The following is a 9,390-nucleotide window of genomic DNA, read 5'->3' as shown; positions in this document are numbered from 1 at the left end:
CCAACTAATGGATACGTTCCCGAGTTGGGGAGCCCTGGAGCCGTCCCTCCAAGCCCCTCGGGAGGACCTTTACCCTTAAGATGGCCCAGTTTCCTCCCTCCCCCGGGTGCGGAGCGCCAGGGGAGAGCGAGGGACTGCTCAGAGGGCCGGCCCCCATCGAATAGGAGCAGCACAGGTCTCCATTGGAAGGGGGGCTAGACCACAGGGATGTGCCTTCCCCAAATTCATGGCAGGGGCATACAAATGGGTCCCTCACGGTCATTGGGGCCTGGTTAGACTTGGCCTCCCGGGACCCCCAAATGGACAAGGGGGTGGAGGAGGTGTCCTCCTTCCAAAGGGTGCTAAACCTGATCAGGAAGCACAATGACCTGCCTGAACCTCCTCCAATGCAGGTCCGTCCCCATGACACCGACCTGGAACGCCGGTTTAGAGCCCTGAAGGAAGTGCGACCAAGAGGCTTGAACAGGCCCCACAGCACCCCAAAACTGCTTTCCTTTTCCAGAGGTGAAACACAGGCGTTTCTACACTCCAGAAGGGATGTCCCAAGGACACCAGCTGGTTCCACAGAGGATAGACTCCCGGGAGGGGCCATGAGCTTCCCGGTCCAGGAGGCGCAGGCCATGGAAGCGACTACATGGGCTGCCGGAGATGCAGCTTCATGGTTGGACCTCTGACCCAATGCCCTGGTGTCCTTCGCATGAGAGAATGACGTCAGGAACGACCAGACCAGGGAGCAGTTCCTGGAACTGGCAGTCTCTGGCTTGAGGGCAGTGGCTTTCCTGGCGGGGCAAGCATACACCGCGGCCTCCAACTAGGTCCTTCGGAGGAGGGACGCAGTACTGTATAGATTGCCAAGGCAATCTATATAGTGGAAGAGGCCCTTGAGAAATGGAGAAGGGAACGGCCTGATGCCATACTCCTTAGTGGGCCCCCTTCAGCATCGGGGAACTCAGCTCGCCCTCCATACCTTCCCGGGGAGCACCACAAGCCCAAAGCCCAGACAAGTGGGCATGCTACGATGCCTCATGTAGCAAACCCTTCCTCGTCCCGGTGGGCCCCACCATCGCAGGTGCCCTCAGGAGGCCAGGGACCAACAACCGGAGGAAGTAAAGGCAGAGCCCCAGCAAACTAAGAAGCACGTGGCTCCCGGTTCTTCAAGAGAAAGTAGGAAACGAGGCCCCTCTCCCCTGCTCTCTACAGGGGTAGGCAGATGCCTCAATTTAAGGTGGAGAAATTGGGCAAAGGAAGGGGCGGACCAATAGACGGTCCAAGTGTTGAGGGACGGCTACCACATCACCTTCAAGAGCCCTACACTTCCTTTGGTATTAGGACTCAGGGTCTCCCCCCTTCATCCCAAGGAGAAAGCACGGCAGAAAGCCTTGGAGGGGGAAATTCAGGACCTCCTCTCCAAAGATGCCATCCAGGTGGTGACCCCAGAACAGCTATACTTCTTCAGTCGACTATTCCTGGTGGAAAAGGCCTCAGGTGGGTGGCGACCAGTGACAGACCTCTCGGCCCTCAACCGTTTCATCTCCAAGACCACTTTCAGGATGGAAACGGCCAGAACGGTCCTAGCCGCCACCAGTGAGGGGAGGAAGTCTTCCAGTTCCGTAGTCTCTGTTTCAGTCTGTCGACCGCTCCTCAGGTCTTTACGAAAGTCTTTTCCCTGGTCTCCAACTGGGCCCACAAGAAAGGCATAAGACTGTTGAGATATCTCGACGACCGGTTGCTTCTCTCAGAATCAAGGGAGCGGTTGTTGGAACAAAGGGACGAATTAGTGGCATTCTGTAAGGAAGTGGGTGTGGAGTTCAACTGAAAGAAGTCGAAACCTTCCCCCACCACAAGGAAGTATACCTGGGAATGGAAATCTGCTCCATGCAGGTAAAGGCCTTCCTGACAAGAGAGGGAATCAGCAGTTTGGAGAAATTGACATCTCTGAAGGGGTGGCAGAGACTGGTAGGGCACCTGGTGTTTCTGGAGAAACTGGTGCCTAGGGGAAGGCTGAAGCTGCGGCCAGCCCTGTGAGAATTAAAAGAGGTTCAGGCTCTGGCAAGACAGCTCCCGTCTGCAAGAAAACCCCCGTCCCAGTCAACCAAGGAGGCCCTCCGGTTGTGGTTGGACCCAAGGAACTACCGAGCCGGGGTCTCGCTGCTGGACCCCCTCCAGAACTGCTCCTGTTTACAGACGCATCCAGGGAGGGATGGGGAGCCCATCTTCCAGACAGGATGGCCGACGGCCTCTGGTCCCCAGTAGAGAAGTTCCTCCACATAAACGAGCTCAAACTACGGGCGGTCAAGAAAGCTCTCTATGCCCTGGGGGACTCGTTAGTGGGAAGAAGAGTGACCCTGATGAGCGACAATGCCACCGTAGTTGCATATGTGAAGAAACAGGGTGGCCTGCAATTTCTCTGATGGCCAGATACATTCTGGGGAAACGAATGGGGTGGCAGACGGCCTCAATAGGAGGGGACAGGTCCTTCTGGGGGAATGGTCCCTTCATCCAGAAGTAGCAGTAGTAAGGACAGTGATAGAAAGGTGGGGTTTGCCTTGCTTGGACCTCTTTGTGACCTACCTGAAAGCAAAGCTGACGGTCTTTTGCTCCCCAGTGCCGGACCCAACAGCGGCTCTGAACGGATTTGACGTGAACGCCTTTCCCCCATTCGCCCTCCTTCGGTCCTCTCTTCAGACATTGTCAAAGTACTTGACTCCCTGAAGAAGACTCCTTTTGGACCCCTAAGGAGAACTTATCCTAAAGATGGTGTTCCTCCCCTACCTGGCCTTGGCCAAGAGGGTAAGCGAGCTCCACGGACTGTCTCCCACTTCCCCGGTTGGAAGGAGTTGTACTTCAGGTTCGTCCCCTCCTTTGTGGCAAAGACACAGAACCCAGTGGTGGTTGACACCCGCTTCGACAAGTTCTCCATTCCAGTCATCCCCAGTTCGAATGACCCGGAAGACCTCCTTTTATGCCCTGTGAGGGCTATGAGAAAATATCTCTCCAGGAGAGCCTCCCTTCGCCCTGACATCAAGAGGGTGTTTGTGTCAACAGGCAGAGTGAAAAAGGCAGTATCGAATAATACGATCTCCTGGCTCCTGGAGACGATCCGGAGGGCGTACCTGACGACGGACCAAGCCTTCCCCAGGTCTGTTAAGCCCCACAACATTTAGGGCATCAGCACTTCTTTGGCCTTTGAGAGGACCATGGCGGTCGGCCAGGTGCCAAGAACGGGCGGCATATGGTCGAGACAGTTGACGTTTATGGCCCATCACCTCAAGGATTGTTCCCTCAAGTTACAGGAGGGCTTCAAGCTCAGTCCTGTCATAGCCACCCAGCAGAGGATCTAAGGGCGACTACACATGATAGACCGGTAGAAGTGACTGGGGATAGAGTCTCGGACCCTATTCCCCAAGTCCTCCAGAGATCACTCCGGCAAGAAGAAGATGACCCTTGGTGAGTGTTACCTTTTCATTCCACCATTAAACACCCTGTTTTGTTTACTATCCCCAGACAGGCCTCTCACCAACCCCCTCCTTCACCTGCAATTCATAGCCCCTCATCAAGGTCTATTTGCCCGCTTCCTAACTCTGAGGCTCCTATCGTTTGGGACATGGGAAGAATTCGTGTTGGAACAAATGACAATTTCTAGGTAAATTGCATTTTTCTTAATATACTTACCACGTCCCAATAGAGTAACTGGTCCCCTATCCTTCGCTTCGATAGACCCTTTTTGTTTCATATGCCACTTTTTCTGAGACCAGAGACTAATGGCCGGGGTTGATATTGAAGGCTAGACTTAGTATACCCTTGGGACATTCCAGGGAAACAAAGGGTCGTCAGGTTTCGCAGGTGCGAGGGGTTCTGGGGGATCGGGGGTGGGGGCTTGTGGGGAGGGAATCTCTAGTTGGTAGGGACACGTGAAGAGAGTACTCCTACCATTTGGGTCATGGTAAGTATGTTAGGAGAAATACAATTTTCCTAGAAATTGTCACACACACACAAACACACACACACACACACACACACACATATATATATATATATATATATATATATATATTTATATATATACATATATATATATATATATATATATATATATATATATATATATATATATATATATAATTTATATATATATATATATATATATATATATATACATATATATATATGTATATATATATATATACATATATATATATATATATATATATATATATATATATATATATATATATATATATATATATATATATATATATTGTAAGGACATCGTTTTCCCCGTGTGTTTCCTTCCCCTGGACACACTTCTGCAAATTGTAATTTTATTATTGGTTCCACGCAGTGGTTTTTTTTACCTCATAATATTGCGCTCTTTGAGAGCTTTGTTTTAATTTATATAATTGTATATTTCCTTAGGCTACCGCCTTATCGTTCAATAATTTGTATTGTATGAAAAGCACAATGATTTTGACGGTTGGAGCAGTTTCCCTTCCGAGACTACTTTTCCATCCACACTCTGTAACTTAGTTGACCATTGCAAGTTTAGTAAACTGTCTCTCTCTCTCCATTCGTCTTGCTGTCCTCACAATATATATATATATATATATATATATATATATATATATATATATATATATATATATATATATATATATATATATATATATATATATATATATTATATATATATATACGGGTATATATATATATATATATATATATATATATATATATATATATATTATATATATATATACGGGTATATATATATATATATATATATATATATATATATATATATATATATATATGTATATGGGTTTTATTGGAGTGTATTACAGGGCAATGTAACTTAGGAAACAATCTACTTTTTCTTATAGAAAAAATTACGCTCTTTTCTGTGGAGAATTTTTTATGGTATGTTCTGAGTGGGAACTTAGTCTGGGAAAGTCTCCTTATAACAGTTACATAAAGTTCAACAGGGGAGGATATGAGCACTTACTCTCGGGGCACAAACACCCTGCTAATACTTTACTGTCACAATTCACTACCATCAATCTTAAATACAAAAGGGGGAAATTTTACTGTCCAGAGGCCGGAGAACTCCACACATTGAAATATCAATAATTTATGGCCTACTCTAGCTTTGTCAGGTCTATAGTCATCTCATTCTCAGGCTCTGTTCCGGCTCCGTCCCAGCTACCCCAATGAGATGCTGGACAGTTATTTTACGTTAATGTAATCAGACAAAATCCAAAATGGGAGCAGTGATGTAAAGTAGTTTAAAAGTTTAAAGATAAGGATCTTTACCTTCGAAGCAAATATATCAATGCAAAGTTCCTCGCTGTTACCACCTATAGACTTACTTAAGTTTTACTCTTTAAATAATCCCAGTTTAAACATTAAATAAATGAGGGAGCAAAAAATACTAAAGAGGTTTAATTAACCTAATATTGATTTATTCACAAATTTACATCAAAGAAACGGACATCTTAACAAAGACAAAATAGAATCATAAAAATGCAATTCAAAATGATGAAAATTAGTTAGTTAGACACGTGGTCTGCAATAATAAAAAATTGAAATGGGGTCGGACACGTGGCCCATGTGACCCAGAGACTGTGTTAGTCTCCAAGCAAGAAATAATAATGGAAAAATATTTACACACAATCCCACCGCACACAGTCCGAATATTGTAATTAGCCAGGTTCCCTATAAAGTTAAAATTAGTCTAAGCTATGAAAAAATGGGGGAAAACTAAATGGCCATTGGTGTAGTACCTGCACTCCTTTAAGATTAGTCCTATGCCCGTGATAGCTGTTGACCTGGTTGTCGCACTAATTGGCACGTTGCACTCTTGCCTGGCTCACCCCAAGAATCCTCGTTGGCTACAACTATGGTATACCAGGGTCCTCTTCTTCTCAATCTCTCCGACCGGCAGCAATCTTTTGTGAGTCGAGTTTTAGGAGAGAGGGGGGGGGGGTGAGCCAGAGGTGCACGGGATCACTAACCAAGCAGGTCAGTCGTCCAGGGCGGCTTCTAGTTGAATGGGCTCGACACTGAGGTCGAGGAGATCACCTGGCTTCACCTTGCCAAACAAGTGACGGTCATGATGCGCGCGGTAATCCATTGGGGGTGCCATATCGGGACTTCAGGACAGGGCAATGAATTGTTGCAAGGAGTGCAGAGGAGGCAGGATTTTGTACTATATACTTTAGCGAAATCTTGCTGCTCTAAGGGAGTTTATACATACAACAATCCTACCTATTCTGGCTTGCTAAAAATAATATTTTAAATGATTAATTAGCAATGGACTGGTGCGATGGGCAAACATCTTAAAATTAACAAACCTTAATTGGTATTGAGAAATTTAAGATGCATTAATTTAGCAGTAATGGAATTTATATCAAAAATGTAGTTTAGGAATTTAATCTCGACCCACGTAGTTTAAGGAAAGAACCAACATACGCCGGGGTTACCACTAAGGCCCTCTATCGTGCGTATCTACGCTGTGACGTCACGAGCATGGCGTGCGCCACTGTCAACAAGTTTAGGTTTAGATTAGTCCTCCCTATATTCGTTAAAGAAAACTAGATGTAGAAGAGATCGTTTAAGGGGTAGCTATAGTATTAGTAGAAGCGAGCTAAAAATACGATTGAAAGAAGAAGAGTGAAGAAAATTCTTCACACCCTGGGGATAAAGGGGAGAAAAAAATAAGAGGGGTTAGTTCCGGCAAATGGGATTCAACTACTTGTTAGTATGAGTGAGATAAGCTTACTGGCTGAATGAAGAGTGAAGTTGTTCTTCCCATGAACGTCCGTTTAAAGTTAACAAAACGCTGTTGGCGTTAAACAAAATCAATTGAATCAAAAGTTATGCTTTCACGTGAATTTGGGGAATATTGAACCCGCAGGAAATGCTTTACGGAAGCGTTAAGATAAGTAAATGATCAGTGTTAACTTTAAGCTTACGATGCAATGGTAATTAAACGATTAAAAATACTCAATTCTTCCCACCCTAGGGTTACGGGTAGAGCAAACAAAACGTAAGCCAATAACGGTCGAGTTCAGCAACAAGTCAGGCCAATGACTAATTCAAAATTAGGGGGGTGAATCCCAATCCCGGTTTGACACCCAACGTTTTACATGAAATGTCTTTACATATAAAATGACTGGCGTGATGAAAGCTTTGAATTCGTCGCCTGACAAAAGGAGAAAAGTTACTTCCTTCTCGGCGTTTAAAGGTGAACACTTATTTGACACTAGCATGAATGACAATTCGAGACAAACTAGGTCCATGGGGACATCATATTTCTGACAGTGAGAGTCTTGGATGTCGTCTTTAATGAAAACGTTTGCAAGGGGAACAGTGAGAGTCTTGGATGTCGTCTTTAATGAAAACGTTTGCAAGGGGAACATTAGAAACAAAACTTATATTCCGCACGAGCTGAAGGATATCAGGGGGATTATAATAAAATGAAAAATTATCAAGGCAAAAATTAAATTTACGTTTTAAAGTTAAAGCATGGGATTGACCGAAAAAATGCTGCTGAATGACTTGGCAAAAATAATAAAGGCTTGCAGTTGCACCATGTAAAAGTGAATGAAAACAATGAATGATGTTCATGGTACCGTTATCCTCAAGCAAGGTGAATCGTAAACAGGCTCTAAGCTCCGGTGCTAGGTCTACATGTGTGACCTTCACTAAATCCACCGTCAGTGCAAAAGGTCCCTTTCTGACTGCTAAAGTCCTAAGGTTGCGTTCACGCGGCTCATTCTGAGAGCGGGTTTCAGATTTTGACGTGGATGTTTTAGCGTCAACACGGATTGGAGCGGATGTTACGGGCTTAAGAATAGGACAATCAGGCAACGTGGGCGCTGGTCCTTGGGATGGTACGGTTTTAATGACTGTCTTTACCGGTGCAGGCCTCTGCTGGCCTTCAAGCACACGGTTAGGTTGAGTGGTATTTGCGCTACCACTTGGGGGGTCCATGTTAAGACAATGAATGAGTTTTTCTCCGGGACGGACTGTCACCGGCGGCAAAGACAAAGGGGATTGAGGGCGATCAAACGCTGGCGGCTTAAGGTTCGGAGATGAGGACAGAGCAGGTGGGGCTGACACAAATTTACTAATCGTATGCCGTGTTGGCAACATAGTACTGGAACGTGACGATTGAACAGGTTGGGGAGCTGATGCAAAATTAATTATATTGTATTTTACTGCTGAGACATTAGAAGTTTCAATTAGGGGACGTGTCACTGAAGGTGTTGCATTCGAAGAAGAACAAGACTGATTAGGTTTTATAAGTAAATTTGGATGAGCCATGAGGCTATTAAAAGCAATCTCAACTTTACTCGAACAGGCAACAAGCACGGGATAATTTGATTTGATAATGGGATGGTCGTAATGACGTCTCCAAAAATTCTTGTAATTGCAAAGTTCGTCTCTTACTTTACTAATTTCACTTTTAAAATGACCCACGGCTTCAGGACCCATGTTGGGAAAATCTACAGAGGCGAGAGCATGAAGTGCTAGGTCTGCGTCCTCACAAACAAAGGTGAATGTTAATTCCTGTTCCTTAAGCCTAGCGTTAATCTCCTCGGGGCTAAGCGATTCCGCCTTAGGCGGTGGAGGGTTGTTTACGTTAAACATGAAGTCCGCCATCTTGGAATGACCACGTTTGATGAACGGATTCGTGGAAGCAAACAAAGGGTAACTGAATTTTAAAGGAATGTAAAAATGAAACTTTACAAATTTACAAGGTTGATAATTGAACATTTAAATTTACTCATGATGGGAGGAAAATGGTTAAATGGACAAAAAACATATAAATCATGAAATTACTTTAAAATTCAAAGTGACCGGGTCCAACAAAGCAGACGATGCCCAGGTCACGTGACGTTAAAGACTTTACTAAAATGAATTATATACGCACGTGGCGATACTGACTAATTAATTTACTTTAAAGTAGAACATATTAGAAAGCACATGGCTTATAAATGCAAAGATTAAAGTTAAAAGTTAAAATAACAGGTCGAGGCTGACACTGTTGTGACAATTTCACAATTACGGGCGCACTGGGGCAGCCACTGAACTACTCAAAATGTAGATAGGCGCACGAGGCAACGATGTAGATTTTAAAGTGCACTCTCGTGGAGGCTAAACAAATATAAAATTTCCCTCGCGTGGAGGTAAAACAAAAATATCCTCGCTAAAGGACAAAAACAATATCTCCTCGCTAAAGAAAAATTAAATTAACTACACGCAGTAATTTACTTAGGGTAGCAAACAATTACGCACCCTTAGTTTGGGCTGTAAACAAGATCCGCCATCTCGGAACAAACACGTGGAATGAAACGGACTTGGCGTTAACTTTCTACGTTACTCGTA

This window comes from Palaemon carinicauda, chromosome 2, assembly GCF_036898095.1.
Source record: "Palaemon carinicauda isolate YSFRI2023 chromosome 2, ASM3689809v2, whole genome shotgun sequence".
Lineage (NCBI taxonomy): Eukaryota > Metazoa > Arthropoda > Malacostraca > Decapoda > Palaemonidae > Palaemon > Palaemon carinicauda.
The sequence above is the reverse complement of the archived record's forward strand: the minus strand, read 5'-3'. Positions refer to the sequence as shown.